The sequence below is a fragment of the Phyllostomus hastatus genome, unplaced genomic scaffold (assembly GCF_019186645.2).
Source record: "Phyllostomus hastatus isolate PE091 unplaced genomic scaffold, TTU_PhHast_1.1 phas_contig_194, whole genome shotgun sequence".
Lineage (NCBI taxonomy): Eukaryota > Metazoa > Chordata > Mammalia > Chiroptera > Phyllostomidae > Phyllostomus > Phyllostomus hastatus.
This window is the reverse complement of record NW_025333703.1, coordinates 889643-910594: the sequence shown is the minus strand read 5'-3', so window position 1 is coordinate 910594 and position 20952 is coordinate 889643. Positions and strand designations below refer to the sequence as shown.

General features: G+C 36.8%; 1 protein-coding gene across 3 annotated transcripts in view; it reads left to right on the top strand.

The window, feature by feature from the left end:
• The window catches only part of LOC123815533 (zinc finger protein 850-like), a 40963-nt gene that overhangs the window by 18439 nt on the left and 1572 nt on the right, over nt 1–20952 (top strand). The gene's annotated exons all lie outside the window — the stretch shown is intronic.

Below are 20952 nucleotides of genomic sequence, written 5' to 3'. Positions count from 1 at the left end.
GAATATAGAGCCCACAGATAAACACTTATATGGTCAACTAATCAGTGACAAAGAAGGTAAAAATACACAATGGAGTCACGACAGTTTCTTTAACAAGCGGTGTTAGGAGAACTGAACAGATACCTGCAAAAAAGCTGAAACTTTCTCATGCCATATACAAAAATAAACTCAAAATGGGTAAACTTAAATATAAGGCCTGGAACCATAAAACTCCTAGAAGAAAACATGAGGTACACTAATTGACAGCAGTTTAAATAATATCTTTTATGATACATCCCCTTGTGATGCAGACTCTGGCCAGCAGTGTCTGTGGTGTTGTGGATGCAATAAACAAATTCACGTGGACTGCAGAAGTCCTGTGGAGAAAAAGTGATGGCATGGCCACTCTCTGAGTGAGAGAGTGCCTCAACCCCTGCCTGGACAGGCTTTTATTGCTTTCTAGTTGTATTACATCAAGAAGGTTCCCATTCATTATACTCAGGCTTACTTTAAGTGATTACTTCTTACAGATAACAACGGGAAAAAATGTTGCAAATGCAGGGAATGATAAAAGTGATTGATCTGATTACATTCTGTCCTTGGGACGTCTTAGCACAGACTTGAGGGAGTTGCTTCAGAGATATACATTAAACATCTGCAGTCTTAACTCAGAGTGAGGGAGTTTTAGCAAAAGCAAGCCTTAAAGCAGCCTAGGTACAATGCTGGCCTGGTTGCTCATGAAAGCTGGTCTGCATGCCTGGGTCCTGTGTGCTGCCTCGTGCCTGCCGGTTTTCCAAATCGTGGCTGAGCTACATTCGCCACTGCCATGCTGACCGGTTCCCTATACTCTTGAGCAAGGGAAACAAAAGCAAAAATAAACAAATGGGACTGTGTCCCACGAGAGCTTATGTACAGTGAAGGAAAGTACCAACAAAACAAAAAGACAACCTACTGCAATAGGGGAATATATTCACAAATGATATATCTGATAAGTGGCTGATATCCAAAATATAAAACTCAATAACCAATAATAAATAATCCAATTCAAAAATAGGCAAAGGACATGAAAAGATATTTTTCCAATGAGGGCATACAGATGGACATTAGAAATATGAAAAGACAGTTAATATCATTAATCATCAGGGAACTGCAATTCAAAACCACAAAGAGATACTACCTCATACCAGTCAGAAGAGCTATTGTTAAAAAGCTAACAAATAACATGTGTTGGTGAAAATGTGGAGAACAGGGAACCCTGGTACACTCTCAGTGGGCTGCATCCCCTAGGGAATAAATATACAATGGTGATTCCTCAAAAAAACTAAAAATAGATATATGACCCTTTAGCTATACTTCTGGGTATTTATCCACGAAAATGAGAACACTAATTCAAACAGATATATGCACTCCTATGTTCATTGCAGCATTATTTATAATGCCACTGTGGCAGTCTTAATTTGATTTTGCTAAAATGTTTAAGTGCAATCAAAAGTATTTACATCTCATTTTATCTTGACATTTGGATAGGGCTAAAGGGTCTCTCTTACACAACACACACACACACACACACACACACACACACACACACAGAGCTGACTGCTGGAACCTGGGATGTCTAACTTACCTTTAGGCTTCCTGTTGGTGACTCCAACAAAGTTTCTCTTTATGAATGATGTGACTTTGTCTTACTAGAGCTGTCAGAATCAACAACCTTGGTCTTAGAAAACAAGATAAGAATATTGGCCAGTCCTCCATTGATGATCCAGACCTTGGTGCCACTGAGGATGTAGTGCTTCTTGTCTTCACTTAAGGTCACCCTGGTCTGCGTAGAGGCAGCATCACACCCACTGGCTGGCTCTGTCAGGCCTAAGGTGACAGTGTGTTCTCCAGGTGCCCGTTTGGGCAGGTATTTGGCCTTCAGCTCCTCACTGCCAACTAAAATGATCCCCATATTCTTTTGGGACTTCCATTCCCCAAAGCCCTAGGCTGTTCTGTTTCTCTAAAGTTTCCTTTGAGATTTTTTACCCTCAGTGAAAAATTTTTCTATGGGCTCCACAAACTGATTTCATGAAGTTCATCTTGGCTAACTTCCAGAAATGTGAAAACTTCTTTCTTATTGATTTTACCTGGGAAGAGCTCCTTGGCAAAAGTGCAGCTTGACAGCCTTGTGCGCTTCCACTATCGGTTGAAAGTGAAGGCCACCAGAGTCCGGCAGGAAAGCACCACTGCAGCTACCCACACTGCCCCAAGTCCCTCATACTCCCTAGTTGATGACCTGCTTTTTTTAAAAGTATATTTTGTTGATTATGCTATTATACTTGTCACATTTTTTTCTCCCTTTTATTCCCCATCCTCTCTGCACCCACCTTCCTTCAGTAATCCTCACCTTAGTTCATGTCCATGGGTTGTACATATAAATTCTTTGACTTCTCCATTTCCTATATTATTCTTAACATTCCCCTGCCTATTTGTACCCACCAATTATGCCTCTTATTCCCTGTATCTTTTCCCCCTTCTCCCCTGCCCCTTCCCCACTAATAACCCTCCGTGTGATCTTTTCTGTGAATCTGTGATTCTGTTCCTATTCTAGTTGTTGGTTTAGTTTTTGTTTCTGTTTCTTTAGGTTCAGTTGTCAATAGTTTTGAATTTGTTGTCATTTTACTGTTCATTGTTTTGATCTTCTTTTTCTTAGATAAGTCCCTTTAACATTACATATAATAAGGGCTTGATGATGATGTACTGCTTTAAGTTGACCTTATCTGGGAAGCACTCATCTGCCCTTGCCTTTCATGACTTGGAATACTTTTTCCAGCCCCCTGCCTGCAAGGTCTCTTTTGAGAAATCTCTCTATTTCTTGCTCTTCCTCTTCTCCTTCTGGCACCCCTATGATTCGGATGTTGGAATGTTTAAAGATGTCCTAGAGATTCCTAAACCTCTCCTCATTTTTTTTTTTGAATTCTTGTTTCTTCATTCAGTTCTGGTTGAATTTTTTTTTTGAGAATATGAAATATCTTTTTTTAATTTAAATTATTTTATTGTTGTTCAATTACAGTTGTCTGTATTTTCTCCCCACCCTTCACCCTCACCCCCTCCAAACCCACCTCCCTCCCTTGGTTTTGTCCATGTGTCCTTTATAGTAGTTCCTGAAAACCCTTGTTCCCACTGTTCCCTCCCCCCTCCCCTCTGGCTATTGTTAGATTGTTCTTAATTTCAATGACTCTGGTTATATTTTGTTTGCTTTTTTCTTTTGTTGATAATGTTTCAGTTAAAGGTGAGATCATATGATATTTGTCCCTCGCTGCCTGGCTTATTTCACTTAGCCTAATGCTCTCTAGTTCCATCCATGCTGTTGCAAAGAATGTAAGCTCCTTCTTTCTCTCTGCTACATAGAATTCCATTGTGTAAATGTACCATAGTTTTTTGATCCACTCATTTGCTGATGGGCACTTAGGTTGCTTTCAGCACTTGGCTGCTGTAAATTGTGCTGCTATGAACATTGGGGTGCATAGATTCTTTTGGACTGGTGTTTCAGGATTCTTAGGGTATAATTCCAGCAGTTGAATTGCAGGGTCAAAAGGCAGATCCATTTTAGTTTTCTGAGGAAATTCCATACTGTTTTGCACAGTGGCTGCACCAGTCTGCATTCCCACCAACAGTACACTAGGGTTCCCTTTTCTCCGCATCCTCTCCAACACTTGTTTGTTGATTTGTTTATGTTGGCTATTCTGACTTGTGTGAGGTGGTATCTCATTGTGGTTTTAATTTGCATCTCTCTGATGGCTAGTGATGCTGAGCGTCTTTTCATATGTCTCCGGGCCCTGTGTATGTCCTCCTTGGAGAAGTGTCTGTTCAAGTCTTTTGCCTATTTTCTAATTGTTTTTTTTTTGTCTTTGTGGAGTGGAGTCATATGAGTTCTTTATATATTCTGGAGATCAAGCCCTTGTCCAAGTTGTCATTGGCAAACATGTTTTCCCATACAGTTGGCTCTCTTTTCATTTTAATGCTGTTTCCTTTAGCCATGTAGAAGCTTTTTAATTTGATGAGGTCCCATTTGTTTATTCTTTCCTTTATGTTCCTTGCTTTAGGGGCTATATCTGTGAAGACGTTGCTGCGTGGAATGTCTGAGATTTTCTTGCCAATGTTTTTCTCTAGGACTTTTATGGTGTTACAATTATAGCCTCTTCAATAAATGGTGTTGGGAGTTCTGGACAGCAACATGCAAGAAAATGAAACTTGATCACCAACTTACACCATTCACAAAAATAAATTCAAGGTGGATAAATGAATGTTTATTTTTTCCTATGGTTCCAAACCATTGAATTGAGTCCCGGTTCCTTCCCTTCACTGTTGGCTCCCTATATATTTCTTTTATCTCACTTTCTATAGCTGTCATTTCTTCCTTTATTTTGCAGTTGTATTCAATAATTTGTGTGAGGATCCTGATTACCAGTGTTTTGAACTCCACATCTGATAGGTTGGCTATCTCCTTGTCACTTAGTTCTTTTTCTGAAGTTTTGATCTGTTCTTTCATTTGGGCCATATTTCTTTGTCTCCATGTAGTTGTTACATTGTAAGGGGTGGGGCCTTAAGTACTCTCCAGGGCAGGGAACCCAGTTTGCTGTGTGTGGTGCTGTATGTGGCGAGGACTAAGTGGGATGATGCCACTTACTTGGCTCTCGCCCTGCTTTCAGTCTCTTTCGTACTTTCCACAAGTGGATGTGACATTTCAGGTGCTGCCCTAGTGCTGATTCCTGGGTGGGTGCACTTGTGTACATTCTAGGATCCTATGGGCCACTCCAACAGACTCTTCTATAAGACTGGGAATTTCTGCCAACACTGCAACCCCCACAGTTTTTTACAGCCAGGGGTTTTAAGTCTTTAGTTTCTTGTGCAGGAATCCTGGATTGCGTGGTCTGTGTTGCTCATCAATTGTTCCTCCTGGCTTATCTGCAGACAAATGTGGGATCAGCCAGTCTGCCAGCCCCTGCCTTGTTGTGAGTCCTGGCCACCCTGGCTTCCCATCTCTGCCCCTCTTACCATTTGGATGAATGTTTCTTCTTTAACTCCTTGGTTGTCAGACTTCCATACAGTTTGATTTTCTGGCAGTTCTGGTTGTTTTTTGTTTTTAAATTGGTTATTATCCTTCTTTTGGTTCTGTGAGGAAGCAAAGCTTATCTGCATATGCCTCCATCATGGCTGGAAGCTGAAGTTATTGATAACATTCTTAATGTGGGCAAAAATTGGGTTTTAAGTAGCATAGACTGAGGGATTTTTTTTTAAATTTGAGAAAAGATAAGGCTTTTAATTTCTTAAAAATATACTTTTAAGTAATGGGAACACTGTCCATTTTTTAAGTGTTCTAGTTGTAGGGTATCAATGCTTTTTAGTTTTTTCACAGGGCATTACAAATGTATTTTAAATTTTATTACTTTAATGCAGAGAGTTTTAAATATATACAAGAATGGTAAATTGAACATCTCATGAATCATTTTTCAGCTCCAGCAATTATCACAATGTTTCCAATCTTATTTGATCTATCCCCATTGACCTATATAATCCTCAACCCTGATGTATTTTAAAGCAAGTCCAAGATAACAAACATTAGGTTGCTTTTCTGTTTCTGCTGTTTAAAATTACTAGTCTTATGTAACTTGATTTAGTTGGGTGTTTTCATGTTAGATTCTCAGATGTGAGATTCCTGGGCCAAAAAGTTTAAACCTTTTAAAGCTCCTGATATTCTAGCGCAGAAATACATTATCCAATGAAGCTGACTTATCCAACTCAATACAGACAAGTATTAATAGTCAGCTAGTTTATTGAAAATGTTAAAGTGAAAAAGTATGATGCGCCAAAACCATTTTATTTTAACTGAAAACATTTAATTATAGATCTTTTATTAATTTTCTTATGTCAGGGTAGGCATTTTGTTTGAAAATGTGTTCCTGATTTGGAGTTCTGCCTTACTTTTCACACATATTAAAGTCATAATGTGATAATCATAATTTAAGCTTTCAGGTGTTTTTTGTTGTTGTTGTTTTTTGTGGGTTTTTTTTTTTTTTACCCTGAAGGGACAACATAAAGATTCTTGCAATCCAATGTAGAATAGAGAATGCTCAAGAACTGTGCTGTCCTATATGGTAGCCACTAGCTACATGTGCCTATTTAAATTTAACTTTAAAGTAATTTAAATTGAATAAAATAAAAAATTCAATTTTTCAGCTGCCTAACCCTATTTTATATGCTTAGTTATTACATTTGACTCTGGGGTACTACATTGGACAACTCAGATTCAGAATATTTTCATTATTTCAAAAAATTCTTTTGCATTTCTCTCATTGTAGAGAGTTCCTCTCCTGTGCACAAAGTTTTCACTGGTGATTTATCTCCATATAATTCAAGAGTGTTTTTTTTGTGTGTGTGTGTGTGATTGGCTCTATGGAATTTCCCAGAACATTCCGCTTAATTTTTTGTGTTTGAAAAACTCTTTTTATTATTTGTTATGATCTATTTAAAAAGAATATATATAAATTTTAAAGTATAACAATAAAAACCTGTGACTCTGCCACACTATTCAGTAGCTAGAATAATTTACAGTGCCATTACACCTAACTTGTGCTTATTTTTAATTCTCTTTTACTACTTCCCTAATGTCCCCATAGCACCTAACCTGATTTTGTGTTTATTCTTCCTTTGATCTTTTTATATGATATAATAATACTTTTGATTTATATTTAAATAAATGAATGAAATATTTTTTTTGTTTATGCTATTACTTTTGTTTTTGCATTTTCTCCCTTTCCCAGCCACACACTCTCCCCTCCCTATGTCGTTCCCCATATCGTCCATGTCCATGTGTTGTGCATGAATGTTCTTTGGTTAATCCCTTCACCATCTTTCATCCAGTACCCTCTGCTCCCCTCTAGCAGCTGTCAGCCTGTTCCATGTATCTGTGCTTCTGTTTCTATTTTGTTCATTAGTTTATTTTATTCATTAGATTTCACTGACTGGCTTATTTCACTTAGCATAATATTCTCTGGGTCCATCCATGTTGTTGCAAAATCTAGAATTTCCTTCCTTTTTACTGCTGTATAGTATTCTATTGTGTAAATGTACCGCAGCTTTTTTTATCCACTTATCTACTGATGGGCACTTAGGCTGTTTCTGGATTGTGGCTATTGTAAATAGCACTGCTATGAACATAAGGGTGCACATATTTTTTTGTATTGGTGTTTTAGGATATTCAGGATGTATCTCAGAAGTGGAATCACTGGGTCAAAAGGGAGTTCTATGTTCATTTTTTTGAGAACACTCCATATTGTTTTCCACAGTGGCTGCACCAGTCTGCATTCCCACCAACAGTGCGCTAGGGTTCCCTTTTCTCTACATCCTCTCCAGAACTTGTTGTTTAATGATTTATTGATGGTAGCCATTCTGACAGGTATGAGGTGATATCTCATTGTGGTTTTAATTTTCATCTTTCTGATGATTAGTGATGTTGAGCATTTTTTCATATGTCTGTGGGCCATCTGTATGTCTTCTTTGGAGAAATGTCTATCAGGTCCTTTGCCCACTTCTTAATTGAATTTTTGTCTTCCTGGTGTTGAGTTTTATTAGTTCTTTATAAATTTTGGAGAATAAACCCTTATCAGATGTATCATTGGCAAAAATGTTCTCTAATACAGTGGGTTCCCTGTTTGTCTTGCTGGTGGTTTTAGTTAAGCAGCAGCTTTTTAATTTGATGTAGTCCCATTTGTTTATTTTCTTATTTGTTTCCAATGCCCTAAGAGATGTATCAGCAAAAATATTGCTACGTGAGATATCTGAGATTTTACTGCCTTTGTTTTGTTCTAGGATTTTTATGGTTTCATGACTTACATTTATGGGTTTTGTCAATTTTGAGTTTATTCTTGTGTATGGTATAAGTTGGTGGTCTAGTTTCTTTCTTTCTTTTTTTTTTTTTTGCATGTACCAGTGCAGCTTTCCCAACACCATTTATTGAAGAGATTGTCTTTGCTCCATTGTATGTTTCATTCACCTTTGTCAATTATCTATTGATTATAAAGGCATGGGTTTATGACATGGACACTGACCAGCAGTGTCCCCAGCGTTATGGATGAGACGAGATGGACTACTGAGTCCTGTGAAGGAAAAGGGATGGCACAGCCACTCTCTCAAGGGGAGAGTGCCCTGACCTTTGCCTTGACAGGCTTTTATCAGCTTTCTAATAGCATACATCAAAGAAGGTTTTCATTCATTATGCTTAGGTCTGCTTTAGGTAATTACCTTTTACAGATAGCAATGGAAAGGAAGTTACTGATTACTTCTTACAGATTAACAAGGAAAAAAATGTTGCAAAAAGAAGGGAACAATAAGAGTAATTGGTCTGGTTATACTTCAGTCCTTGGGAGAATTAGCACAGACTTCAGGGAGTTACTTTAAAGATATGCAGTAAGCATTTGCTGCCTGAACTCGGGGTGAAGGAGTTTTAGCAAGAGCAAGCCTCAAAGCAGCCTAGGTATAATGCAGGCCTGATTTCCCATGGGAGAACCAATCTGTGGGTTTGGCTCCTGTGTGCCACAGCACACCTATTGGACTTTTCAATAGGGCTGAGCTACAATTGTCATTGCCAGGCAGATCGGTTCCCTGTAGGTTTATTCCTAGGCTCTCTTCCTGTTACATGATCTATGTGTCTGTTCTTATGCTGGTACCAGGCAGTTTTTATTATAGTGACCTTATAGTATACAAATAAGTGGAAGCATATGCCGAGTTCATGGAATGGAAAAATTGACATCACTAAAATGTCTTTTCTACCCAAAACAATCAATACATTCAACACAATTCCTATTAAAATACCAATGTCATATTTGACCGAACTAGAATAAAATTTCCAAAAATTTATAGGGAACCGCTAAAGACCGAACAAAGCTGGAAGTGTCACAACTCCTGATATCAAACTATAAGGCCACTGTAATAGTTTTGTCCTGTATGTTTGTATCCCTAAGCAATGTATTTAGTTTTTTTGCTATTGAATATTATAAAAATTGTTTCATAGTATATGGAATAGTATTTATTGATATTTATAGGATTCATCTATGTTAAGTGCACAGTCCTCCAGACTGCAGAATATGCCCAAGACTTCTGACACCTGCTGAAAATTCAAGGGGTCCAAGAGTCATCCTCATTTCAGATCAGCTAGTTACAAATTTGAGGATCTTCGTGGACTCCCTCAAATTTGGTAATTGACTAGACCAACTCACACAACTCAGGAACCTAATACTATATCTATGATTAATTTTATTATAGTGTAAGAATACCAGCAAAAGGATTAGAACCAGCCAAAGGAAGAGACACAGGGCAGAATCTGGGAGGGTTCCACAGGTGAAGTTTCCATGTCCTCAGGGGTGCATTTTCCTGTCATTCATGCATGACAATACAGAGTTTGGCAAAAGTAGGTTTACACCTGGGAGTATGCAAAACACAGAGTTTATTCTTACAGTATTATTTTCTACGTGAACAATGATAAACCTACTTCTGCCTTACCCTGGATGCATGGAATATTGCCAGTCCAGGATATCCTCCTGAACTTGAGCATCCAAAGTTTTTGATTGAGGCTTAATTACATAGGCATGATTGATTAAGTTATTGCACATATGATTGAACTTAATGTCCAGCTTTCTTCCTTTCTGTGGAAGCTGATTTCATCCAACTCACGCACCCAACCCTTTAGTCATATAATTCATCTTTCTGGCATGGGCAACCCCCACCAGGAATCACTGAGTAAACATACTATTTTGCTATTGCTATTGAATTTTATAAAAATTGTTTCATAGTATATGGAATAGTATTTATTGATATTTATAGGATTCATCTATGTTAAGTGCACAGTCCTCCAGACTGCAGAATATGCCCAAGACTTCTGACACCTGCTGAAAATTCAAGGGGTCCAAGAGTCATCCTCATTTCAGATCAGCTAGTTACAAATTTGAGGATCTTCGTGGACTCCCTCAACTTTGGTAATTGACTAGACCAACTCACACAACTCAGGAACCTAATACTATATCTCAAAATTATATATATATATATATATATATATATATATATATACACACACACACATATATATACACACACACACACACAAAAAAAAATTATATATACAAAATTTTATATATATATAAAATTTGTATATTATATATATATTATATATTTTAAATATATATATTATATATATATTTTATATATATTTGTATATTTTGTGTATATATATATATATATAGTATGTATATATATATACACAAAAATTATATATACAAAATTTTCAAGTGTGGTCCAAGGGCCTCACTCTGGGGCCCTCCTATACTTGGGTAATTCCAGGATCTAGGAGAAATGCCTGACCTCTTTTAGGGAAAGTTAATTATTTTCACTGCATAATAGTGAATGTAAAATTGTACTATATTTTTAGTTTTTATTAATTAGGCTTAACATTTTTTAAGTATATTTGCTATTTATACTTTTTATATGAAATTTTGCCATCTTTGTCACTAGGCTGTTTAAGTTATTTTCTTAATACTTAATTATTTTGATAGGAGTCATTTATTTATTTACTTACAATTATAAAATATGAATAATCAAATTTATTACCATCTTAACTTCTTCGAGTATAAATTCATTGGCATTAAGTTCATTCACATTGTTGTACAATCATCACTGCATTCAACTGCAGAATTTTTTCATCTCTCAAAATGAAACTATGCTCTCATTAAATAATAACTCCCAATTCCTTTCTCCCCTGTATCTGTGAATTTCAGGACTCTAGGGAACTCATATGAGTTGAATCATACAATGTTTGTCCTTTCATGTATGACTTATTTTACTTTACTTACCTCAAGTACAGTGTCCTCAAGGTTCATCTATGTTGTAGCATGTGTCAGAAGTTTCTTTTTAAGGCTGAATAATATTCTGTTGTATACATTTACTGTATTTTATTTATCCATTCATTCATTGATGGAGTTGCTTCTATCTTTTGGCTATTGCAAATAATGCTGCTAGGAACATGGTGTACAAATATCTCTTTAAGTCTCTGCTTTTAAGATTTTGGGCAGATACCCAGAAGTAGAATTGTTGGATCATATGTTGTATGTTTAATTTTTTGAGGAACTGCTATACTGTCTGTTAAATCGGAATTGCTCAAGAAACCAGACAAATGCAGCAAGCTAAGGAGCAGGGTTCATTGGCAGAGAATAAGAGGGAAAAGTGGAGCCAACCAAGGAACCAAGGGAGGTTGGGACTCGTGGGGGAAAGTGGGTCAACCTAGGGAGGTTGGGGAGCCAACCAATGGAGGTTAAGATTTGCTTGGTTGTTCTTAGGGCAGGGTTTTTAAGTGCAAAAACCCGAGAAGGGTAACTGGTTGGCGTGTCAGAGTGTGATTGGCTAGAGCTGGTTGCTGGGTGCCATTTCTGCTGATCATTGTTCTTGATACATCTTGTCAGCCTCATGTTAAAGCTGCATCCTGTTATGCAGGCTAGGCCAACCCCAGGCCCTAATCTTAGCTGGGCATCTGTTTGTCCTGGGCAAGGTTGGCAGGCAGTTTCCCAGGCAGGCATTTTCCCAGGCTAGTTTCCCACAATACAGTTTTCCTGCCTGGTGATTTCCATTCCTCCTAGGCCTACGTAGGTCTGCCACTTTCACATTGAATGTACCATTTTATATTCTCATCAGCAATGCACAAAGGTTTTGATTTCTCTGCATTCTTACTAATATTTTTTTTTTTTTAAATAATAGCCATTCTAATGGGCATGAGGTGGTATCTCATTGTGGTTTGGATTTGTGTTTCCCTAATGATTAATGATGTTGAGCATTATTTCATGTGCTTATTATTTATTTGTATATCTTTGGAGAAATAGCTATTCAAGTCCTTTGCCAATTTTAATATTGGATTGTTTGTTTTTCTGTTGTTTACTTGTAGAAATTCTTTGTATATTCTGGGTATATAATCCCTTATTGGATATGTAATTTGCAAGTGTTTTCTTTTATTTTGTGGGTAGCCTTTCATTCTGTTGATGGTGTGTCTTAGTCCATTTGAGCTATTATAACAAAGTGCCATAGACTGGGTAGCTCGTAAACAATAACATTTATTTCTCAGTGTTCTGGAGGCTAGAAGTTCAAGATCATGGTACCAACATGTCCTCTCTTTCTGTTTTATAACTGCTGCCTTCTCACAGTGTCCTCATGTTGTGAAAGGGCCAGTGATTTCTGTGGAGACTCTTTTATAAGGCAGTAATCTCATTTTTGAGGGCTCTACCACACGACCTCAGCACCCTCCAGAGGTGGGGGGAAACATTAACATTCAGACCACAGCATGGTGTTCTTTGATGCTCAAAATTTAAAATTATTTTTTTTGTATGACTTTTGCTGTCATGTCTAGGAAATCCCTGCCATATCCAATCTCATAAAGCTTTTCCTCTTTGTTTTCTTCTAAGAGTTTTGTAGTTTTAGCTCTTGATTTCTTGATCTGTTGATTTCCAGTTTTATTTCATTGTGATTGGAAAAGATACTTAATATAATTTCACTGTCTTCAAATTTATTAAGACTTGTTTTGTGGCTTTGAAGTGTATTTCTGGGCTTCCTGGGAGATAGTTTTTATTGACTATTTTCCCTCCATGTCCCTTGCCCCAATACACACACACACACACTTATGGTTTGAGTATTTTTGTTGAAAATATGACATTTCAAATAATATAATATAGCAACTTCAATCCTTCCAGGAGTTGTTAATGCTGTTATTATTTTTTTCTTCAAAATTTATTTGTTTAGTGACTTGTTTGGACTAATTCTGTAGTCTGTTTTCCTACAGTGTGTGGCCATTGATGTTTCTGCTCAGTTTTTTTTATTCTTTTTTAAAAATATATTTTATTGATTATGCTATTACAGTTGTCCCATTTCCCCCTTCATTCCCCTCCACCCTGCACACCCTCTGCCAATCACATTCCCCCCCCTTTAGTTCATGTCCATGTGTCATACTTATTTTAGCTTCTACATTTCCCATACTGTTCTTGCCCTCCCCCTGTCCATTTTCTACCTACCATCTATGCTGCTTATTCTCTGTATCTTTTCCCCCTCTCTCCTCCTCCCACTCCCCTGTTGCTAACCCTCCATGTGATCTCCATCCATTTCTGTAGTTCTGTTCCTGTTCTAGTTGTTTGCTTAGTTTCTTTTTGTTTTTGTTTTAGGTGTGGTTGTTAATAGTTGTGAGTTTGCTGTCATTTTACTGTACATGTTTTTTATCTTCTTTTTCTTAGATAAATCCCTTTAACATTTCATATAATAAGGGCTTGGTGATGATGAACTCCTTGAACTTGACCTTATCTGAGAAGTATTTTATCTGCCCTTCCATTCTAAATGAAAGCTTTGCTGGATAGAGCAATCTTGGATTGTAGGTCCTTGCCTTTCATGACTTGGAATACTTCTTTCCAGCCCCTTCTTTCCTGCAAGGTCTCTTTTGAGAAATCAGCTGACACTGATGGGAACCCCTTTGTAGGTTACTGTCTCCTTATGTCTTGCTGCTTCTAGTATTCTCTCCTTCATTTTTGCCTTGGCCAATGTAATATGATGTGTCTTGGTATGTTCCTCCTTGGGTCCAACTTCCTTGGGACTCTCTGAGCTTTCTGGAAGTCTATTTCCTTTGCCAAATTAGGGAAGTTCTCCTTTATTATTTGTTCAAATAACTTTTCCACTTGTTGCTCTTCCTCTTCCCCTTCTGGTACCCCTGTAATTCGGATGTTGGACTGTTTAAAGGTATCCTGGAGATTCCTAGGCCTCTCCTCATTTTTTTTTTGAATTCTTGTTTCTTCCTTCTGTTCTGTTTGTTTGTTTCTTTCTACCTTCTGGTCCACTCCATTGATTTGAGTCCCAGTTTCCTTCCCATCACTATTGGTTCCCTGTACATTTTCCTTCATTTCACTTAGCGTAGCCTTCATTTTTTCATCTAATTTGTGACCAAATTCAACCAGTTCTGTGAGCCTCTTGACCACCAGTGCTTTGAACTGTGCATCTGATAAGTTGGCTATCTCTTCGTTGCTTAATTGTATTTGTTCTGGAGCTTTGATCTGTTCTTTCATTTGGGCCATTTTTTTTTTTGTCTTGTGGCGCCTGTTATGTAGTGAGGGGTGGAGCCTTAGGTGTTCACCAGGACGCAGCGACCCATGTTGCTGGGTTGTCACACAGTATGTGGGGGTGGGTTCTGAGAGGGAACAATGATGCTTGCTCTGCTCTCTGTTGGATCCCAGTCCCCTCTACTGCTTCCCCCAAACAAACTGGGCCCTTCTGGTGCTGATTCCCATGTGGGTGGGCCTGTGTCCATTCTAGGACCCTGTGGGTCTCTCCAGTGCACTCTCCTGTGAGGCTGGGAGTCTCTCCCTGTGCCTCAACTCCTGCAGGTGTTTTCAATTGGTGTTTTGAGGCCTTATTTCGTGGCGCTGGGACCCTGGGCTGCACAGTCTGTCTCTCTTCCCAGTTTCACCTGGTTTATCTGCGTGGGAATGTGGGACCACCAGGTCAGCTAGCCGCCTGGTGTGCAGTGCCTCACTTCACAATTGCCACCCTGTGCCCGGGGTCTGCCTGCTGCTGCCTGCACACCCAGGGCCTTCCCACTGCCATCTTGTGCACCTGGGGTGCCTTGCACACCCAATGTCACTGCTTTTTGTGTCTCGACCCCTCTCCACCCGGCCGTCTTGCTGCTCTGTCCCACCTACTGATCTGGATGAATGTGTCTATTTTAACTCCTTGGTTGTCGGACTTCCATACAGTTCAATTTTCTGTCAGTTCTGGTTGTTTTTTTCTTTCTAAATTGTTGTTGTCCCTATCTTGGTTGTACGAGGAGGCACAGTGTGTCTACCTATCTGTCTTGGCTGGAAGTCCTTATTATTTTTATTTATGTGCCTAGAGGAAAGTTTTTACCCACTGACTTGTTTACTTTAGTGGCTATGGTATAATTCTAGTTTTCTGTTTGATCATGAGTAAGTTTTCATATAAAGTTTCAATATTATTGGCATTGAGTTTTATATTTACTTTATATATACTTTAATTATATCTTTAAAATATGGAAGATAGGCAATGAAGATCTAACATCTTCATAATGAGTTCCAATAAAAGTGCAATGAACAATAATCAATAGAAATGATTCAAAATGACTTTATTATAATTATGAACAAAAGGATTGGAATTATGTTTTGTAACAGTTCACCATGTGTCCAGAAAAAATTACATCTTTGGTATCCAGGCATAAAGTTACTTAAAAGTAAAAAATTAGATTGCTGTTTGGTCTTTCTATAGCAAAGCTTCATTACAGAAAACAATTTATATTTTTCCATTAAATTGTGAGCTAAGAATTGTGAGCTATATAGTGGGAACTAACTATTACCTGTAGCCAAATTGTTAAGTATATACAGTAGCAGAGTATATTATTTTTGTAACTTCTTCCTGATGAATCCACTGGGAAATGAGCTTCGGAAAGACAAAATAGAAACATATCAACTTAAGGACTGGTGGTGAGCATTAAATATACAATAATATGTATATTTAACATCCAGTGGTATTATTAAGGGAGAGAGTATAGTTTTATTGTTTAGGTATAGTAGATACAGTATAATTCTCCAAAATGTAGTGTGAGAATGTGGAGAATATATGAATAAGTATAATAAGCTTGCAAATTATCTTATAGGTATTAACAGGGAGTAGTTACTTTGAATCAGAGGCTGGGTAGAGAGAAAAGAGGTTAGTAATTACTTTCAGTATTTCTCATAATAGGAAGTCTGTAAAATAATAGCAAAAAAAGAGAGAACGATAATTATATAAATTTATTACATAACCATAGGATCAAAACCTAAACTCTACTAAATATGAAAAGATATACCTCAGAGTACATTATAAGTAAAAAAGTCTATAAATTGAAATACTTTATATAAAAGATAAGGATGTGTGCATGTTCAAGTGTTTATGTATCATAAATCAAAATGATAGCACAAGGCCAAACACTGATTGTACTAAAGTATGCTACTATTTAAAACAGGGAGGATATTATAATTTTTTAGAAGTTTTCTTCAATTGTTACCTACAAGGGGAAGGAAAGAAGTAGGATGAAGAGGATTTCTTTGACTATACTTTGCTTTGTAGATTTGAGTTGTGAACTATATAAATTTCCTATACAATTTTAAAATAAATTTAGAAAACTTTCTGAGATCAAAAGAGAAGTGAAGCAATTCAATATTAATATGTATCCAGTGCAAAGACAAAAGAAACTAATGTCCCCCCTGCCAAAAAACTCCCTCTTCACCTTACATCATTTTTAGTAATAATATTAGTGGTAGAAGTATTGATATTGTTATTCTGAGAATATTGTGTATGTAGTGAGGAATAAAATAAATGAGCAATTTAGGTGGAGTCTTTGAAAACTGAGATTTTCAGTATGAGATAAAGGAAACACAGATGTAAGATTGATAACATTAAGTAAAAACTATATAGCCCTGAATATGAATTGGAGGGATTATTTTGAACTAAACCTGTATTTTATCTTTAATTATATATCTTATAGAGTAAAAGAGACTTAAAGATATCAATCAGTTTTATATATAGATTTCATATCCATCCTGGTTCACACAAATGGAAAATTACTCATTTATAATTAAGTAATTAAATAGAAAGACTAAATGGATATTTGATCTTATAGGTTTTTTTAAAGATTTTATTTATTTTTAGAAATAAATAAAGGGGAAGGGAGGGAGAAAGAAAGGGAGAGAAACATCAATGTGATCAATGTGTGGTTGCCTGTTACAGGCCCCCCACTTGGGACGGACCTGTCCTGCAACCCAGGCATGTGCCCTGACTGGGAATCAAACCTGTGGCCCTTTGGTTGGTAGGCTGGTGGTGCTCAATCCACTGAGCTACACCTGCCAGGGCAGATATTTGGTCTTAAAGAATTGCTGTTAAATTTTCGGTATGATTACTGTATTATTACACTTTTGCCAAAATGTCCTTGACTTAGGGATTCATGCTGAAGTATTTCAAGATGAAATAACATGATGCCTGGAATTTGCTTCAAAATAATCTGAAGCCCTGGTTGGTGTAGCTCTGGATTGAGTGCAGGCCTACAAACCAAAGGGTCACCGGTCCTATTCCCAGTCAGGGCACATGCCTGGGTTGTGGGCCAGGTCCCCAGTAGGGGGCATATGAGAGGCCACACATTGATGTTTCTCTCCCTCTCTCCTTCCCTTCCCCTTTCTCTACAAATAAATAAAATAAAATCTTTTTAAAAATCTGTGGAATTTGCTGTGAGAAGTGAATGAATAAACAAAATTATAAGTTGGCAGTTGTTGAAGCTGAGTAATTGTTACATTGGTTTTTTCCACTTAAATAAGTTTACTTTTTTTGTGTGGCAGACAATTTTAATGCAAAAATAAAAAATAGAGAGTGAGACAATAGGTGGATGGTGAAGTGGGAACTAACTATAGCAGGTCCTCAAATATTGTCATTTTGTTTTCTCTTTGTAGGAATTTAACTCTCAGTTATATTAATAAGCCTGTGGTAAAATTGGTTTCATTATAGGTTGGTTTGCTTAAAGTCATAGAATCTATCTGTGATGTTAAGTGAGGATTTACTGTAGTATGAAATTTTGTAAAGCTAGGGACAAAGAAGTGATTTAGCTGCATGGGCAGGTCCTACGATCAAGATCAAGGAAGTTGTGTGTGTGTGCACTTTACAAGAGAATATATGGGAGTGTCTTTGTATGCTGATGGGACCAAAACAGGAGATCAGGAAAAATACTTTTGAAGGAGAAGGGGGTGTGAACTGCAGAAGCATATAAGAGAAGAGGTTATATCAGAGATGATGTTCTTTAGTGCCCAATAGTGGTATTGGCCTTGGCAAGAGCACTTTATCAGCAGAGATAACAGACTATTGGAGTTTATGTACAAGTTGGTTGATTTGCTTACATAAAGGAAAATGTTCTCGTTCTTTCTTTTCTTTTTCTCTCAGTGAAATAATCAGTATGGACATCAGTCATGAGATAGTTTCCAGGTTTTAGGAGAGAGAAAAGGTGGGGAATATTTTTCCCAGAGTGAAAGAATAAGAAATGTAGTAGGGATGAGGGGAAATACTGAGGGTGTACTTGAGTTGTGTGGTTATTAGTCAAGATGGTGTGTTTTTTACCAGCCATGTTTAACTACTCAGGTGGAGAAGAACAATGGGTGGGATTGGATTTACTCAGGGTTAGGAAGATGAATGCAAGTTAAGTTATAATGATGGACTGTGGAATTTAAGCTAGATTAGGCCATTGGGAATATAATTGACAGTAAAATTAACATTGCAGATAATTAGGGCATGAACAAGAGGATGATTATAGAATAATATTTACCTTTCTGCTTGAGTTTTGGAGGTCCGTGGTTTCTGATTTTTTTTTCATGCTTCATTTCTTTCACATTTATCTTCTTTATGATAGACTTTTATGAAAAGCAGCGCAGGTGCGGAACAACTTAATATCATTTTCCTTGCTTAGTCCTCCTTCACCCTTTTTCCCTGAACCTTCTTTTGTAGTAATAAGAATGATAGTAACAACCACTTGACTATGCCAGCTACTTTATATATATTATTTCTAATCTCCATAAGCTTATGGAACAAGTATTTCTATATTTATTACTATATGATGAAATGGAGATTGAAGTAGGTAAAAGCAGTTTGTTTGTAACTTAAAGGACACATGGTCATAGACTAAGGGGAGGGTGGTAATGGGAGGGAAGGGGGGCGGGTGGGAGGGGGAACTGGATTGGGAGTAAAAAGGAGAAAACTGTATATGAACAATGATTAATAAAAAAAAAAGCAGTTTGTTTGTAACAGGTCATCATCAACAGAGTGTGGTATGAAATGCTAATCCCTCTGAATCCTGTTCTCACTGAATTTCATTACTGCTTTTTCTTTTATTCTGAACCATTTCTCAGCCTTTACTGTCAAATCATTCATTATTATAGACTTTGCCTGAGTTCCTTTCTGTATTATTTCAAGGACAATCTTTATAGCACCTGCACCAAATGATAGTTTCATTGTATCCACAAAACTTACCATACTGTAGTCATAGGGATATTTGTATTGTAATCATTCTATACTCAACATTTTAGAATATTCTCAGTCTGTTCCATTATCTAGATTGTCATTCTCCATTATTTCCTTCATTTTACATCCAGTATACCCTTTGTTAATAGCGTTCCTAGTGGTCTACTTTACCCACTCATTCTACCAAACAGTTGGTGATCCTCATCTCCCAACATTCTCAGTTCCCTTTGCTTAATTAACATTACATAGGTCTTTTATTATGCTTTAAACATGTTAGGATGCCTGGGGGGAAAATACAGTTTTCTGGGAAGTACAAATATAGTGGTCTTAGACAAGAGTGGAAGGGAGACCCTGAGAAAGGACCTGGAGGAACAAAATAGAGGGTGTTTTGGAAGAAAGGGTAAGTAATACCACAAGTTTAAGTGAAGATTAAAAGAAAATGCACCTCAGTTCAGTAGTTGAAATAAGGAGACAGAAAGGATAAATAGAGACATGGTTGGATAGATGGGTGGTTAGGTATATGTATTATTTTTCTATTTGCATCATTTAATCATCTAGCTTTGGTTGTAATTTTGTTTAAGCCTCTGAGGGACGTGATGAAGTAAAAAGCAGCATATACAGGGACTGACACAAATAACTCTCCTTTTTATTTCAAAATCATTTATTACAAAATCATAGGCATGTAATTCTGTAACATAACAATATCACACTTAAGCACACCACATAACATTTTAGGTGAAATGTTCAAATTAAAACTATATAGTATTACACCCATATTATTACCCTACCAACCACACTCAAGTAGGCCTTACTTCTGCCAGACCCTGTATTTTCAGTGATGGGGAAGAGATTAAAATCAGGGACAAGTGCTTAGAACTATTCTATAATTATAAACACAAACTGGACAGATACATGCATATATCTGTATAATATTTCTCTTTATCCCTATAATAATCCCTTTATTAATCCATTAATTGAATGGATTAATTCATTCAATAAGCAGTTGAATGAATTAAGTAAACAATTCATTCATTTAAAAATTTATGGAAACCTATTATGAGTGAGATGTTAGTTATTCTGTATTGAGAGATATTCCATTGTTCCTGCTCCTTAAGAGTTTTAACAGTAAGATAAAATATTACATATGAATAAATAAATGATTGTATAATTCTAAAACCCAGAAAACTGCAATGAGAAAGAATGAAGTGAATTTAAGTAGGATTATCTAGCTCAAACTTTCTAAGGAGATAACTTTTTACCTGAGACTTATAGTATAATACGAAGCCAGCCATGCAAAGTATCAAGTTTAGAGAATTTCTAACAAGCTGAACAGTCTATGAAAACATTTGAAATGGTAAAGAGTTGGTTTATATCAGATGCTTGCAGGTGATGAATATTTCGTACATAATGAACTGTGAGAAGTGGGTTGAGATGTTGGATAGAATTTTGATTGAGATATGTCCAAGAAAAGATATGGAGGATCTCATAAGCTCCGGTAAGGTGTTTGGATGTTATTCTAAGTGTAGTTGGAAACCACTGAAAAATTCTAAATGGGATTCTTAAATTTTGTGCAACATCGGAATTAGCTAGTGGAGAGTGTTAAAAATAGGAAACCTAGGACCTATTGCTCTAAATTCTTATTTACTTGATATGAGTACGCTGACATTCAATTTTTAAAATAGACTATTTAGATGACTCTGATCTAACCTAAATTTAAAAACTACTGGCTATACTTACTTTCCTAAGAACCCTCTTCATAGTTCTTAACTGTTTATGCTCTTGATCTCTTTTTCAAATTGAAGTCTATGTACACCATCTTCACTTATTAGGGACATTATTTTTATTTCTACCATAGAAGCTTTATTTCTCTCCAAA